Below are 17,788 nucleotides of genomic sequence, written 5' to 3' on the forward strand. Positions count from 1 at the left end.
TCCAATTTCAGTGTCCAGAAAATCGAGGACGAGCTACAATAGTTGTGGGCCAGCTCGTCTTCCCAACCGAGTCAGTTGTTATATCCAGGTCAGAGGTGGCGCAATGTCATATTGATAAATGGACTCACAGTGGCGAGTTCTTCGTGAATTGCCCTCGATTTTCTAAGTAACATCACATACGGTCCCATCCTGTGAAGTTTCATTTCGTTACCTCGTCCCCATTTGGGTGGGTCGTATTTTAGGATTCCATATCTGAATCGTTTAAAAGTTTGCTGTCTGTCCGTCTGTTTGTCTGTCCGACGGTTAATCACACCTTTTCTCAGGAATGGGTACAAATACACTACTGGCCATTAAAATTGCTACACCAAGAAGAAATGTAGATGATAAACGGGTCTTCATTGGACAAATATATTATACTGGAACTGACATGTGATTACATTTTCACGCAATTTGGGTGCATAGATCCTGAGAAATCAGTACCCAGAACAACCACCTCTGCCGTAATAACGGCCTGGATACGTCAGGGCATTGAGTCAAACAGAGCTTGGATGGCGTGTGCAGGTACAGCCGCCCATGCAGCTTCAACACGATACCACAGTTCATCAAGATTGGTGAGAGGCGTATTGTGACGAGCGAGATGCGCGGCCACCATTCACAAGACGTTTTCAGTTGGTGAGAGATCTGGAGAGCGTGCTGGCCAGGGCAGCAGTCGAACATTTTCTGTATCCAGAAAGGGCCGAACAGGACGTGCAACATGCGGTCGTGCATTGTCCTGCTGAAATGTAGGGTTTCGCAAGGATCGAATGATGGGTGGAGCCACGGGTCGTAACACACCTGAAATGTAACGTCGACTGTTCAAAATGCCGCCAACGTGTGGCGATGTCGAATACACGCTTCCAAAGTGTGTTATCCGCGATGTCGCCAAACACGCATGCGACCATCATGATGCTGTGAACAGAACCTGGATTCATCCGAAAAAATTACGTTTTACCATTCGTGCACCCAGGTTCGTCGTCGAGTACATCAACGCAGGTGCTCCTGTCTCTGATGCAGCGTCAAGAGTAACCGAGCTGATAGTCCATGCTGCTGCAAACGTCGTCGAACTGTTCGTGCAGATGATTGTTGTCTTGCAAACGTCCCCATCTGTTGACTCAGGGATCGAGACGTAGCTTCACGATCCGTTACAGCCATGCGGATAAGATGCCTGTCATCTCGACTGCTAGTGATACGAGGCCGTTGGGCTCCAGCACGGCGTTCCGTATTACCCTCCTGAACCGACCGATTCCATATTCTGCTAACAGTCATCGGATCTCGACCAACCCGGGCAGGAATGTCGCGATACGATAAACCGCAATCGCGATAGGCTACAATCCGACCTTTATCAAAGTCGGAAACGTGATGGTACGCATTTCTCCTCCTTCCACGAGGCATCACAACAACGTACCACCAGGCAACGCCGGTCAACTGCTGTTTTTGTATGAGATATCGGTTGGAAACTTTCCTCATGTCAGCACGTTGTAGGTGTCGCCACCTGCGCCAGCCTTGTGTGAATGCTCTGAAAAGCTAATCATTTGCATATCACAGCATCTTCTTCCTGTCGGTTAAATTTCGCGTCTGTAGCACGTCATCTTCGTGATGTAGCAATTTTAATGGCCCGTAGTGTACTTAAGGTGTAGCACGTGCACTCACACGAAACAAACCACATACAAAAATTTTGTAATCACAGACAGAGTACTTTGAGATATTTGCCATCTCCACAGGTCGCATCGAGCCTCAGGCTGCGTCACAGTTTCACCGAAAAGCCCACGCCGGCTGTGTTGACACGTAAGGCAACGCGGCGGTGTTCATTTCGAGCGCCGGAGAGCATTACGACGCGGCTGTATCTCGCAGCTCGGCACGTGATAACGGGCCCTATCTCACTCCCTCCGCTGTCTGCCGCTGATCCCGGCACAGGCCACGACGCGGCTAATTTGCGCCGCTCTTCGCACGCGTGTAGCGCGCCGGCGCTAATCCCGCAGCTTCATTAAGCGTGTCAGATGGGATCAGCCGCGTGAGCAGGTGACCATTCTCTGGCTCTTGCCGTCGAGAGCAGCTGGCGCCAGCTCCACACGTACAGTCGTGGACAAAACGAGCGAGACCCCTCGCCTTTTCGTTATGCTGATCCGCACAGCTTTAAAGTCTGCTACACAGCATAAGAGGCAAGGCGACGAAGTGCTACCAACATACTATGCAATAAAATTCTTCAGGGTATCAGACCGCATCGTCATAATTTAAAATGCGCCAACGTTTCGGCCAGCGTTGCAGCTAGCCTTCATCAGGGCCTTACGTTAAGGCCCTGATGAAGGCTAGCTGCAACGCTGTCCGAAACGTTGGCGCATTTTAAATTATGACGATGCGGTCTGATACCCTGAAGAGTTTTATTGAAGAAGACAACGGCCGCGGAAGCCTACGCTTAGATACTATGCAAGTTCGCTCAGCTCATGTGCTGAGATAGCTAGCACTGGAGAAACTCGCGCTTCGAAGTCGCCACAGCATCCCATCTGCCACCACTTCGTGTAAAACGAAATATCTCAAATATAAGCCCATGCCTTGTATTCGCATATCTGTGACTATGACTTGGATCTAAAGTGTGGTTATGGATAGTGCGTATGCTCAGATTGCGAATCTAACGTCATGAATAAAGATAGGCGTCCTTCCTCTTCCGTAACATCTGTTGTGGATAGGCGAAAGAGCCAACCCGGTGTGACAGGAACAGGTCAAGGAAATTAGACTAGCAAAAAAGGACGTAGCTGTGGAATACTTAACTTTAATCCATGAATGGTGAACGTCGCTCTTGACGGTACATGTTTTACAGCATCAATAGTAACTGGTAATGACGCCTTGCTATGTCGTAGCAAATGACGTAGCTGAAGGCTATGCTAACTATCGTCTCGGCAAATGGGAGCGTATTTTGTCAGTGAACCATCGCTAGCAAAGTCGGCTGTACAACTGGGGCGAGTGCTAGGAAGTCTCTCTAGACCTGCCGTGTGGCGGCGCTCGGTCTGCAATCACTGATAGTGGTGACACGCGGGTCCGACGTATACTAACGGACCGCGGCCGATTTAAAGGCTACCACCTAGCAAGTGTGGTGTGTGGCGGTGACACCACAACATCAAATATATTTTAGTTGTTCTTTCATAAGTGAACTGCGCAGAAAATCATTCACCAGAAGTGAATAACTTTTTAGTAACACCAGATGTGAAGCAGAGATCAAAGCCAGAATACAAGCAGGAAACCGACCTTACCACAGCCTAGCACAACTGCTTCGGTCCAAATATCTCTCCAGACAGTTTAGGATTCGACTGTACAAAACCCTGATCCAGCCTGTCGTTCTATATGGCTGTGAGACATGAAGTATCCGGAAACAGGACCTCCATGAGCTCCTTGTTTTTGAGAGAAAAGTGCTTCGGAAGATCTTCGGTCCGGTTCTGGATGCAGATATAGGGGAATGGAGGATCAGATACAATCGAGAGATTGAGGAACTATACCAGCAGCCCAACATAGCAGGAACTGTCAAAGCCAAACGAATGCAGTGGGCCGGCCATGTGGCCCGGATGGAGGATCACAGATGGCGTCGGAAGCTCCTGGATTTCACACCTACAGGAAAGAGACCGCCAGGGAGACACAAGAAGCGTTGGAGGGATGGACTCCATGAAGATTTAAACCGTCAATAGATTTGAACGGATGGCGGATAGCAGCAATGGACAGAATACAGTGGAGGAGGAAACTTGTAGATGCGTGCGGTCCACTGGGCCTGATCACGTAGTAGTAGTAGCAGCAGTAGATGACATTAAGACCTTGTCGGCGCGGGTTAGCCGTGCCCTCAACGGCTTCATATCGCGGACCGCGCGGCTCCTTGCGCCGTCAGTTCCAATCGTTTCCCGGGCATGGATGTGTGTTAGGTTAGGTAGGTTTAAGTAGTTCTAGGTCTAAGGGACTGATGAACTAAGTGTGGTGTCACCGCCAGACACCACACTTGCTAGGTGGTAGCTTTTAAATCGGCCGCGGTCCGCTAGTATACGTCGGACCCGCGTGTCGCCACTGTCAGTGATGGCAGACCAAGCGCCGCCACACGGCAGGTCTAGTGAGACGTACTAGCACTCGCCCCAGTTGTACAGCCGACGTTGCTAGCCATGGTTCACTGAGAATTACGCTCTCATTTGCCGAGACGATAGTTAGCATAGCCTTCAGCTACATTTGCTACGACCTAGCAAGGCGCCGTATTCAAGTGATATTGAGATTCTATTAATGTATCATCAAGAGCGATGTTCTACAAATGTGGATTAAAGTTAAGTATTCCAGAAGCTACGTACTTTTCTTTATAGCATTCATTACGTATCCTGTTTCAGACCTCACGCCAGCCTGCGTGAGTTTAAGCGCGTGCCTTTCGGCTCCCTCTCATTGTGTCTAGGCTGTCTTGTCTAGACACAACACTAAGGAGTTCGGTGGCATAGTTCTTAGAGCCATTTTTTGACCTTTCGCGTAAATTTTCTGTACATAAACTGTCGTATCTTTAGATGGCGTTGACATAGCTCACTGTTTTACATCTCCAAGGGACCGTATGCCGCAGGAAGTGCAATAAATTTCCGCTTATTATGTCTACCCGTACTCGAGGTAAACCTGTTTTAAGTGTTCGATAGACAGATAGATGGTCAAGAAAGTGAGACTAGTAGAGTTCCATTTTTACCGATTTACGTGACGAAATCTTAACAACGAAAATAGCTACCATAGTTACTGAAGTTGAGGGCCGCATTATAATTTCCCCTACTCTTTATTCGAAATGTTCCAGTTGCGTTAGATACATCAGCATATTAATCGTAGCTACGCTTTCGATCCAAATCACGTTTACAGGAAAGCAAATAAAATCAAAAATGGTACAAATGGCTCTGAGCACTATGCGACTTAAATTCTGAGGTCATCAGCCGCCTAGAACTTAGAACTAATTAATCCTAACTAACCTAAGGACATCACACACATCCATGCCCGAGGCAGGATTCGAATCTGCGACCGGAGCGGTCGCTCCGCTCCAGCCTGTAGCGCCTAGAACCTCACGGCCACTCCGGCCAGCCAAATAAAATCCATTTGCCTGTACACTTAGTCAGCTCCCACTATTAATGCCTCCGCGTTTTAGATGTGCGAGCATTCCCATTGCTAGTTACGTTAAGGAACACTTCCGCTAATGAACGCTTTCTGGCTGTGGCACGTCTAATGGAGAATTCGAAACATTGTAGGATACTTTTGGCAGCTACGTCGTCCTTTACTTCCTGGGGTGGTGCAGAATTATCCTACTAAATTTACTCGCTAATAACAGTTTTTTGTTATTTCGATAAACATCCCGAATTATTGTCACATAAGCGGTGACATAAAGGTAGACAATTCATGTTTTTGAGTCCAGAAAGCTCTGTGCAACAGAAACTGCATATAATTTTGCCATTTTCATTGCGAAATTCCCGGTTTATTCATGTCTGGGATAATAATAGAGGGCTGTTTGCCTGGGTTGTCTGCTTGCGTAGTAAAAGGTGTTTGCTACTGCAAGGGAGGTCTGGTTCGTTTTCGGTTCTAATCTCGATGGAGGCAGATAGACTATCAGTAAAGGAGTTTTAAGAAATTCTCGCGCCCCCAATACGTTTTATTGCTACCCTTATTCTGTACCGGCACCCCGTGCATGTCGATATGAAACTCTTGCAGAATTTCATACTTGTTACTGCCTACTTTTTCCGCTTCTGTCAATAATTGAATTGACTTACGTGTGGCACTGAATGATTTTTAACTGAATTTCGTTATGAATCTTCACGCATTGCTAAATTTGCACACTTTCATGGTAGGTCAGCAACGGTAATCCAGTATGACTGGTCTAAACGTTGACACAGACCATTTCGCAGCCGAATGAGCATAATATTTTGTTAATTCGTAACAATCTGGGATACTTTGTCTTACTAAAACAGTTATGTTACCTCGATAAGCTGAAATACATTTTTATTAGTACAGTACATACCAATTAACGTTTCCTCTTTCATTTATACCTTATATTTAGGTGTTGTGGTTAAGACACTAATCGGCATTAATATGGTCTTACACATGATTGAAAACAGTCTGACAAATTTCGGATAGTTTTTCAGTTTCACGCCTGTGCATATTATGTTGGTAAAACTTCGTCGCCTTGCCTGTTATGCTGTGTAGCAAACTTAAAAGCTGTGCGGATTAGCATAACGAAAAGGCGAGGGGTCTCACTCGTTTTGTCCTCGACTGTACCTCACTCCGCGTCGACTTGCCACACCGAGGAGGGCAGTTAATTACGACTCTAAATCAGACTCCTACAACACACAAGCACAAAGACGGAGCAGGCATCGTGCTAATACCGTTCTACAGCCTCTGGCCTATATAAAGCCAAAAGCCGGCGAGAAAGAGAGCACACTTTGCGAGAAGCCCCCTCACTACTGAAGGGAATGAGAAATGATGCAACACTCATGCTCATAAATTAATGATAATTGCAGAATGTGGTGACACAAAACGTGGCGCTACACATAAATGGCGCTAATAGCAAAGGCACATAGGGAACACACACGACACAGATCTGTAAGTCCACGGTATTGGTGATAAGTTGAGAAAACAGTCCCGAAACACATCTGCTACAAAACGCCACTGTTTCCTGCGCATGTACCCCGACATGAATATGGGATATGATCACAATGCACGCGTACACAGGTCGCACAACGGGTTGGCATACTCTGGATCAGGTGGTCGAGCAGCTGCTGGGGTATAGCCTCCCATTCTAGCACCAGTGCCTGTCGGAGCTCAAGTGTCGTAGGGGTTTGAAGACGTGCAGCGATACGTCGACCGGGAGCATCCCAGACGTGCTCGATAGGGTTTTTAGATGTGGAGAACAGGTAGGCCACTCCATTCGCATGATATCTTCTGTTTCAAGGTTCTCCTCCACAATGACAGCTCGGTGGGACTGTGCGCTATCATCCATCAGGAGCAAAGTGGGACCCCATGAACCCCTGAAAAGGCGGACATACTGGTGCAAAATGATGTCCCTATACACCTGACCTGTTAACAGTTCCTCTGTCAAAGACATGCAGGGTGTACGTGCACCAATCACACCAACCACACCATCAAACCACGACCTCCATATAGCTCCCTTTCAAGGACATTAAGGGGTTGGTATCTGGTTCCTGGTCACGCTACATGAAAACCCAGCGAGAATCACTGTTTAGATTATACCTGGACTCGTCCATGAACATAACCTGGGACCACTGTTCCAATGACCATGTACTGTGTTCTTGACACCAGGCTTTACGGGCTCTCCTGTGACCAGGGGTCAGTGGAATGCCCCTTGCAGGTCTCCAGGCCAATAAACCATGCCTGTTCAGTCGTCTGTAGACTGTTCCAGTGGCTGCGGTAAGGTCCCGAGCAAGGCTACCTGCAGTACTCCGTCGCCGTCTGCGGGCACTGATAGTGAGATATCGGTCTTCTTGTGGTGTTGTAGACTGTGGACGTCGCGAACTGTAGCGCCTGGACAGGTTTTCTGTCGGCTGGAATCGTTGCCATAATCTGGAGATCACACTTTGTGGCACACGGATGGCCCGTACTACGACCTGCTGTGTTTGACCAGCCTCCAGTCGCCCTAGTACTCTACCCCCTCATAACGTCATCAATTTGTGTTCTAAGAGCCATTTTCAACACACAGTCACCATTAGCACGTCAGAAAACGTATGCACACTTACTCGCTCCACCGTGCTCTGACATGCACCAACACACCTCTCCGTATGTGGACTGCCGCCAGCGCCATCGTGCGACGACCGCAGGTCAAATGCAACGCATGGTCATACCCCGAGTGATTTAAACCCGCAAACCGCCCACCAGAGCGTTGTTTCACCATGTATCAGCATTATCCTTAACTTATGAGCATGAGTGTAGTTAGGTACCTATCTTCATGCATAAGTTCGCAGCCATTTCCCGTAAGTTTCATAAACACAAGGGATACACATAACAGACGCTTTCAGAGCACTCCATCATCAGGCCACAAGTGGTCCATCGGGACCATCCGACCGCCGCATCATCCTCAGTTGAGGATGCGGGTAGGTGGGGCGTGTGGACAGCAAACCGCTCTCCCGATCGTTATGATGATTTTCTTTGACCAAAGCTGCTACTATTCGGTCGAGTAGCTCCTCAGTTGGCATCACGAAGCTGAGTCCACCCCGAAAAGTGGCAACAGCGCATGGTGGCCCGGATGGTCACCCATCCAAGTGCCAGCCAAGCCCGACAGCGCTTAACTTCCGTGATCTGACGGGAACCGGTGTATCTACTGTGGCAAGGCCGTTGCCCCAAGAGAGACTTCAGTCATAAACAATACATTCTCCTTCACTATTTACAACAGTCTGTCAACGTTGGTTAACTTCTCGATCCCGTGACTAGAAATCACGTGAGTTTGAGGCGGAGAAGTCGTCGAGCGACGTTCGAAACCCATTTTCATCCGGAAAGTAAGTTCCTTGTTCGTTTTTCGATAGAGAGGGGATCAGGTGAATGAGGTGGGTGCTGAATTACTTCCCAAAGCATCTCGTGTATAGCATTGTTCGTCAGGGAGGAGTAGTAACACTTCACGCAGTCTTCTTTGTCGTCTTTCCTGGATTTTATCTGCAAGACATCTCAAGTGTTGACAATAAAGTCAGTGGTGATTGTGTGTCTGATGTCCTTAGGTTAGTTAGGTTTAAGTAGTTCTATGTCTAGGGGACTGATAACCTCAGATGTTCAGTCCCATAGTACTTAGAACCATTCGAACCTTTTTGATTTTAGTGTTTGTGGCTTAGAGCATAAATACAGGGTGTTACGAAAAGGTACGGCCAAACTTTCAGGAAACATTCCTCACACACATATAAATAAAAGATATTATGTGGACATGTGTCCGGAAACGATTATTTTCCATGTTAGAGCTCATTTTAGTTTGTTCTTCCAACTACGCTCGATGGAGCACGTTATCACGATTTCATACGGGATACGCTACCTGTGCTGCTAGAACATGTGCCTTTACAAGTACGGCACAGCATGTGGTTCATGCACGATGGAGCTCCTGCACATTTCAGTCGAAGTGTTCGTACGCTTCTCAACAACAGATTCGGTGACCGATGGATTGGTAGAGGCGGACCAATTCCATGGCCTCCACGTTCTCCTGACCCCAACCCTCTTGACTTTCATTTATGGGGGCATTTGAAAGCTCTTGTCTACGTAACCCCGGTACCAAATGTAGAGACTCTTCGTGCTCGTATTGTAGACGGCTGTGATACAATACGCCATTCTCCAGGGCTGCATCAGCGCATCCATGCGACATAGGGTGGATGCATGTATCCTCGCTAACGGAGGACATTTTGAACATTTCCTGTAACAAAGTGTTTGAAGTCACGCTGGTACGTTCTGTTGCTGTGTGTTTCCATTCCATGATTAATGTGATCTGAAGAGAAGTAATAAAATGAGGTCTAACATGGAAAGTAAGCGTTTCCGGACACATGTCCACATAACATATTTTCTTTATTTGTGTGTGAGGAATGTTTCCTGAAAGTTTGGCCGTACCTTTTTGTAACACCCTGTATAAGTGAAACAATGTTAAAGTATATGAACTACAGCCCACATTGTAGGCAAATGTTTCCAGATAATGAAATGATCACAGTTCATCATATTTGCCAATCCTCGAGTATACTGACGTGGATCATTGTGGATTCATGCGTATAAACGATCTTCATCAAACCTCGAGGGTGTTCAGGAACATAGAGAGCCAATAATGTCAAAACGACCTTCCTTAAAACGGGGAAACCATTTTCTTGATGTGCTCAGTCCATCACATTATCCCTTTTCTTTCTTGTTTTCAGTCATTAGTCTTCTGACTGGTTTGATGCGGTCCGCCACGAATTTCTCTTCCTGGCCAATCTCTTCATCTCAGAGTAGCACTTGCGACCTACGAGCTCTATTATTTGCTGGATGTATACCAGAGTCCGTCTTCCTCTACAGTTTTTGCCCTGTACAGTTCCCCCTTACACCGTGGAAGCCATTCCCTCGTGTCTTAACAGATGTGCTATCATCCTGCCCTTCTCCTTATCAGTGATTTCCACATGTTCCTTTCCTCTCCGATTCTGCGCAGAACCTCCTCATTCCTTACCTTATCAGTCCTCGTAATCTTCAACATTCGTCTGTAGCAACACATCTCAAATGCTTCGTTTCTTTTCTGTTCTGGTTTTCCCACAGTCCATGTTCCACCATCATACAATGCTATGCTCCAGACGTACATTCTCAGAAATTTCTTCCTCAAATTAAGGCCTATTTTTTATACTAGCAGACTTCTCCCCGCCATGAATGCCCTTTTCGCCGATGCTAGTCTGCTTTTTATATCCTTCTTGCTCTGTCCGTCACTGCTTACTTTGCTGCCTAGGTCGTAGAATGCCATAACTTCACCTACTTCGTGACCATCAAGCCTGATGTTAAGTTTCTTACTGTTCTCTTTTCTGCTACTTCTCATTACTTCCGCATTTCTTCGATTTACTTTCAATACATATTCTGTACTCATCAGAAGGTTCATTCCATTCCTCAGATCGTGTAATTCTTCTTCACTTTCACTCAGTATAGCAATGTCATGGTTCAGAATGGCTCAAATGGCTCTAAGCACAATGGGACTTAACATTTGAGGTCATCAGTCCCCTAAACTTAGAACTATGTAAACCTAACTAACCTAAGGACATCACGGACATCCATGCCCGAGGCAGGATTCGACCCTGCGACCGTAGCAGCCGTGTGGTTCCGGACTGAAGCGCCTACTCGGGCACCGCGGCCGGCGCGTCATTGCTGCTTCGATGGGTACACTGAACAGTACCTTTTCTAGTACGAGCACATTGTTCTTGTTCGTACATTATTATTGTTCCCTCCTGATCTTTGGACGCATTCTACTTTATTCGCCTTTCCCTAAATATAGCAACTACACTGGAGCTTCAAAGAAACTGGTATGGTCAAGCGTTTTCAAGTACAGAGATATGTAAACAGGCAGAATGCGGCGCTACGGTCGGGAACGTCTACAAAAGACAACAAGTGTCTGGCGCAGTTGTTAGATCGGTTACTGTTGCTACAATGCCAGGTTATCAAGATTTAAACGAGTCTGAACGTGGTGTTATAGTCGGCGCACGAGCGACGGCACACAGCATTACTGAGGAAGCGATGAAATGGGGATTTTCCCGTACGACTATTTCACGATTGTACCGTGATTAGATTAGATTAGATTTACTTTCATTCCAATTGATCCGTAGTGAGGAGGTCCTCCAGGATGTGGAACATGTCAGAAAAACAACAATACATGACAAATACACTCCTGGAAATGGAAAAAAGAACACATTGACACCGGTGTGTCAGACCCACCATACTTGCTCCGGACACTGCGAGAGGGCTGTACAAGCAATGGTCACACGCACGGCACAGCGGACACACCAGGAACCGCGGTGTTGGCCGTCGAATGGCGCTAGCTGCGCAGCATTTGTGCACCGCCGCTGTCAGTGTCAGCCAGTTTGCCGTGGCATACGGAGCTCCATCGCAGTCTTTAACACTGGTAGCATGCCGCGACAGCGTGGACGTGAACCGTATGTGCAGTTGACGGACTTTGAGCGAGGGCGTATAGTGGGCATGCGGGAGGCCGGGTGGATGTACCGCCGAATTGCTCAACACGTGGGGCGTGAGGTCTCCACAGTACATCGATGTTGTCGCCAGTGGTCGGCGGAAGGTGCACGTGCCCGTCGACCTGGGACCGGACCGCAGTGACGCACGGATGCACGCCAAGACCGTAGGATCCTACGCAGTGCCGTAGGGGACCGCACCGCCACTTCCCAGCAAATTAGGGACACTGTTGCTCCTGGGGTATCGGCGAGAACCATTCGCAACCGTCTCCATGAAGCTGGGCTACGGTCCCGCACACCGTTAGGCCGTCTTCCGCTCACGCCCCAACATCGTGCAGCCCGCCTCCAGTAGTGTCGCGACAGGCGTGAATGGAGGGACGAATGGAGACGTGTCGTCTTCAGCGATGAGAGTCGCTTCTGCCTTGGTGCCAATGATGGTCGTATGTGTGTTTGGCGCCGTGCAGGTGAGCGCCACAATCAGGACTGCATACGACCGAGGCACACAGGGCCAACACCCGGCATCATGGTGTGGGGAGCGATCTCCTACACTGGCCGTACACCACTGGTGATCGTCGAGGGGACACTGAATAGTGCACGGTACATCCAAACCGTCATCGAACCCATCGTTCTACCATTCCTAGACCGGCAAGGGAACTTGCTGTTCCAACAGGACAATGCACGTCCGCATGTATCCCGTGCCACCCAACGTGCTCTAGAAGGTGTAAGTCAACTACCCTGGCCATCAAGATCTCCGGATCTGTCCCCCATTGAGCATGTTTGGGACTGGATGAAGCGTCGTCTCACGCGGTCTGCACGTCCAGCACGAACGCTGGTCCAACTGAGGCGCCAGGTGGAAATGGCATGGCAAGCCGTTCCACAGGACTACATCCAGCATCTCTACGATCGTCTCCATGGGAGAATAGCAGCCTGCATTGCTGCGAAAGGTGGATATACACTGTACTAGTGCCGACATTGTGCATGCTCTGTTGCCTGTGTCTATGTGCCTGTGGTTCTGCCAGTGTGATCATGTGATGTATCTGACCCCAGGAATGTGTCAATAAAGTTTCCCCTTCCTGGGACAATGAATTCACGGTGTTCTTATTTCAATTTCCAGGAGTGTATTTACAACTAAAACAAATAAGCTAATGTACCATTCCACAGGTCCCAAGTGGAATGATCGTCATTTTTTAATGAACACTAAGAGTCATTTTACAAATACTAATGCACTGAATATAAAATAAAAAAGTTTTTTATTTATTTATAAGGTAATAAACATGTAATATAACTACTGTAATACTAATTTACAGTGAACACATTACTGCACTGAAATGGTGCAGAAGTTAGATTATACTTACACACACACACACACACACACACACACACACACACACACAGACAGACACAGACACACAAATTTTCAGTGAACACATTACTGCACTGAAATGGTGCAGAAGTTAGATTATATTTACACACACACACACACACACACACACACACGCACACACACACACACACACACACACACACACACACACACACACACACACACACACAGGCAGACAGACACAGACACACAAATTTTCAGTGAACACATTACTGCACTGAAATTGTGCAGAAGTTATGTTGTACTTATATACAAATCAGTTGGTTTTACTAAGAAATTCATCAATGGAGTAGAAGGAGTTGGCCACCAATAAATCCTTTAGGCTTCTCTTAAACTGAATTTCATTGGTTGTTAAGCTTTTTATGGCTGCTGGCAAGTTATTGAAAATGTGTGTTCCTGAATAATGCACACCTTTTTGTACAAGACTAAGTGACTTTAAATCCTTGTGAAGATTATTCTTATTTCTAGTATTGATTCCATGAATTGAGCTGTTGGTTTGAAAAAGTGATATATTTTTAATGACAAATTTCATTAAGGAATAAATATATTGGGAAGCTGTAGTTAGTATCCCTAGTTCCCTAAACAGGCTTCTGCAGGATGTTCTTGAGTTCACACCACATATAATTCTTACTGCACGTTTTTGTGCCCGGAAAACTTTAGCTTGGCTTGATGAATTACCCCAAAAAATAATCCCATATGGAATGAAAGTAAGCATAGTATGCCAGGAACCCGACATAACATCAAATCTCCGACATCGCTGCGACCGGAAAAAGATCCTGCAAGAACGCGACAAACGACGAGTGAAGAGAATCGTTCAACGTGACACAAGTGCAACCCTTTCCAAATTGGGGCAGATTTCAATGCTGGGCCGTCAACAAGTGTCGGCGTGCGTACCATTAAACGAAACATTATCTATGTGGGCATTCGGAGCCGATGGCCCAATAGTGTACCCTTAATGACTGCATAACACAAAGCTTTACACCCCGGCTGGTCCCATCAGCACCAACACTGGACTGTTGATGACTGGAAACATGTTGCCTGGTAGGACGGATTTCGTTCCAAATTGTACCGAGCGCATGGACGTGTACGGGTATGGAGACAACCTCATGAATCCATGGATCCTGCATGTCAGCAGCAGACTTTTCTAGCTTTTGGAGATTCTGTAATGGTGTGGCGCGTGTGCCCTTGGAGTGATGTGGGACTCCTGATGCCGGCCGGTGTGACCGAGCAGATCTAGGTGCTTTAGTCCGGAACCACGGTGCTGCTACGGTCGCTTGTTCGAATCCTGCCTCAGACATAGATGTGTGATGTGCTTAGGTTGAGAGGCACCCACATGCCTTGCTCATACTGTGGCATCAAGCAGACAGGCCTGCAAGATGAGTGGTCTGCCAAGCGAGTGGATTCATTCTTATTTATCGAGTAACATGAACTCTCGTACTCACAATTAAGTTACAATTATCCTCCTGTATGATTAATACGCAACGGAAACACGCATCTGACTATCAGTGATTTACAGAACTCTGACTGTACACTACGCACTGGCAATACCACATTTTCCTTTTGTCTTTTATTTAACGGCTTTTGTCAACACGTGGTCACCGCACTGAATATGAATGGCGCACACATTATAAATTCGGGACATTATGGCAACATACAATTCAATGGAAAAGTCCACCAATCTTTTCACTATCTTATTTATTCCGATAAATTCTCTAACCTAAACACACAAATTCTATAACTTACAACAAGAACACATGAGAAATTCCGCCCAGTGGGCATGGCTTAACATTGGTGAATCTCTATATTATGGACTCGTAATTATTTAACGCTACAGTGCACTTTCTGGATAGGATGGTGGATCTTTTATTATTTCTCACACTTCGACTCTCACAGTCATCATTACGAAACTTTCCTCCAGACCGAGCGGTACAGAAGGAACAAGCATAACCCACTAATCTTTTGAAACTACCTCACTTCTCTCCCATGCAAACCACACATACCCAAATTACATGACATACACCACACTACAATATGAAATACTACACAGGTAATAGTCACAACATTATCACTTTCAGCTTTCCCACTTCAATTAATATTTATCCCAGTTTCACATGACACTGCCCCACTTCGTAGTTCTACTTTCCTACTATGAACTCTGGAGATATATGCACGTCTTCCTGTGCAATGCAAGCCAAGTGGCGTTGCTGGATAGACGGCCGACTCACCTTGTTTCTCTCTCAGAGTTTGAATCTAGCGTCACACGGAATCATATCACACAAAGTAATATTAAGAACGTATTCATCACACACGCGAGTCCTCAACTGATACCATGGACGAGTACTTCTCTTTATCCTTTGTCTCATACACAGTTTGAGACTCACACAGTACTCACCACGTGGAAGTACTCGTCTCTAATTTCAAGTCCTGCACACGCCATTTCTTAAATATTTCAACTTATGGTACACACGCTATTTCTTAAATATTTCAACTTATTGTACACACGCTAGTGATTCAGCTTAACTGAAGCACACGGAAGTATTTCAACTTATTGCTACACGTGGTTTCATTGTGACCGTTGGTCACTTCCGAAGATTACTACAATCCCATTAATATTACCTGCCTGACATTTAATTCTCCCCACAAAAGTTCCTGAAATAGAGAAATTATTATTTTAAACTACTCTTAAATATTCCACATGCATACCATGACTCCACTCTTTCCTCATTACGGAGCACAACTAAAACAGGTCATAACAGCACAAGATCCAGCGGCAGAGTGCCGAAATATGGCCGTTCTCCAGGTCCTTTCGCACCTATCTCGAGGTGGGGGAAGACCATGCTACTGTACTGGTCAGCCACATTTCAGGCGCTCAAAGCTCAGGTAAATTTCATCTCTTTGGTCCCACCAAAGGTGGCCAAAGGATCTACTCAAAGATGATCATATATTCACATTCACTATCTGCGGTTAGCAGACGACCATACATTCATTCATTTCAAAAGATCTCACCGAACTGGACGTAGGGATTTATTTTGTGGGAGTGCACATATGATCAATTAAATAACTAAATTGTCATTCTTTCCCACACTGGTATCCGGCTTCGCTGTATTAATTGAAATTATTTTACAAAAAAAATGTGTTGTTCTGACAAAAATAATGAAGTATGTTGTACCTACTTTCAATGTCGGGTGGTACTGTACCCTTTCAAGATTACTTAGGTTTAAGAAGTTCTAAGTCTTGAGGGCTGAAGACCTCAGATGTTAAATCCCATAGTGCTCACAGCCATTTTTTGGACCCCTGATACGTCTAGAAACGCCTCTGACAGGTGACACGTACGTAAGTCCATTGCGCATTCCGACGGACTGAGGCAATTCCACCAGGACACTGGGACACCCAACACGTCCAGAATTACTACAGAGTGGCTCCAGGAACACCCTCCTATGTTTAAATACTTCCATTGGCCGCGAAACTCTCCAGACATGAACATTATTGAGCATATGTGGGATGCCTTGCAACGTGCTGTTCAGCTGAGATCTCACCCGCCTAGTACTCGTACGGATTCATGGCGTCACTGCCCTCCACCACTATTTCAGACATTGGTCGAGTCCACGCCACGTCGCGTTACGGCACTTCTGCGTGCTCGTGGGGGCCCTACACGGTATTAGGCAGGTGTACCAGTTTCTTTGCCGGCCGAAGTGGCAAAGGCACGGGCGTTATTCGTCAGTACAATTTTCCGACAGTGGCGCGGTCAATTTCGCAATATCTCGGGTGCGTTGGCCGATGTACTAGCGCCGACTTCAATGCTGCCCCCAGTCAATGTGGGCCATATTTCACCGAAGCTATCACATTTCAAGTATTTTTTTTTTTGGAGCTTAGCTATGTCAGAGATTCCTTCCCAACAACACGACTACCGACGACGCGAGATGTATACCAACTCTTACTGCGCCGGTGTCCCAGGAATACCCTGGAAACGAAGTACCCAGACAAGAACTGGCGACAGATATGGCGCGTTATACGGAACGTTTACCTCCCAACGTCGGTACGTTCAATATGGTATGTGGTGGTAAATAGGAAGTTCGCAACGAATCAACGGCGGCACGCGATTCATTTGGCAGACACTCCACTATGTTTAGGCTGCGCAACAGTGGACACTGATGAACATCGTTTAGCATGTAGTGGGACGGCTCCAGTGTGGCACTTGGCACAACAGATATTGGCGTTCCTGTTACGCTCCGCCCCTCGCACAATTTCATCAGACACCCTTTTGTTCCCCCAAGAATCTTATTTTCCGGTCCAAAAAACCAATGCAGTGACATGGGTACGGGGAATGGTGGTGGACTACGTGTATAACGAATCGGAAAAGGACAAAATTGATTTTTGGCATTTTCTCCTGGATGGACACACGAAGCTGCAACAGCAGAAGAAATATGGGCAAGACTTCGCTAATTGCTTGCGACTTACATTTACCGACCCGCCGGCCAGATGGGGTGTGACGGGTGAGAGATGAGATAGACGAAGAAGCCGAGATAGACATCGATCACACTTACGGACCCTTAGTTAATTTCGAGAAGACGACCCAGTCTTACACCAACGTCTGGAGAACGCGTCGATAGATGTCTCTCTTGCTCTATCGAACGTCGGGTCGTGAGCAAGTTTCGTCCCCGACACGAATTTCATTTCATTGCTACAGGAGCATGTTTCTTTTACATTTGTACTATCCGCA

The 17,788-nt window shown here is 46.7% G+C and overlaps 1 pseudogene; it reads right to left on the minus strand.

Moving 5' to 3' along the window:
* Positions 1 to 8,248: 8,248 nt before the first annotated feature.
* Positions 8,249 to 8,366, minus strand: LOC126106945 (5S ribosomal RNA; annotated as a pseudogene).
* Between the last annotated feature and the right edge of the window lie 9,422 nt (positions 8,367 to 17,788).

The sequence above is a fragment of the Schistocerca cancellata genome, chromosome 10 (assembly GCF_023864275.1).
Source record: "Schistocerca cancellata isolate TAMUIC-IGC-003103 chromosome 10, iqSchCanc2.1, whole genome shotgun sequence".
Taxonomy (NCBI): Eukaryota; Metazoa; Arthropoda; class Insecta; order Orthoptera; family Acrididae; genus Schistocerca; species Schistocerca cancellata.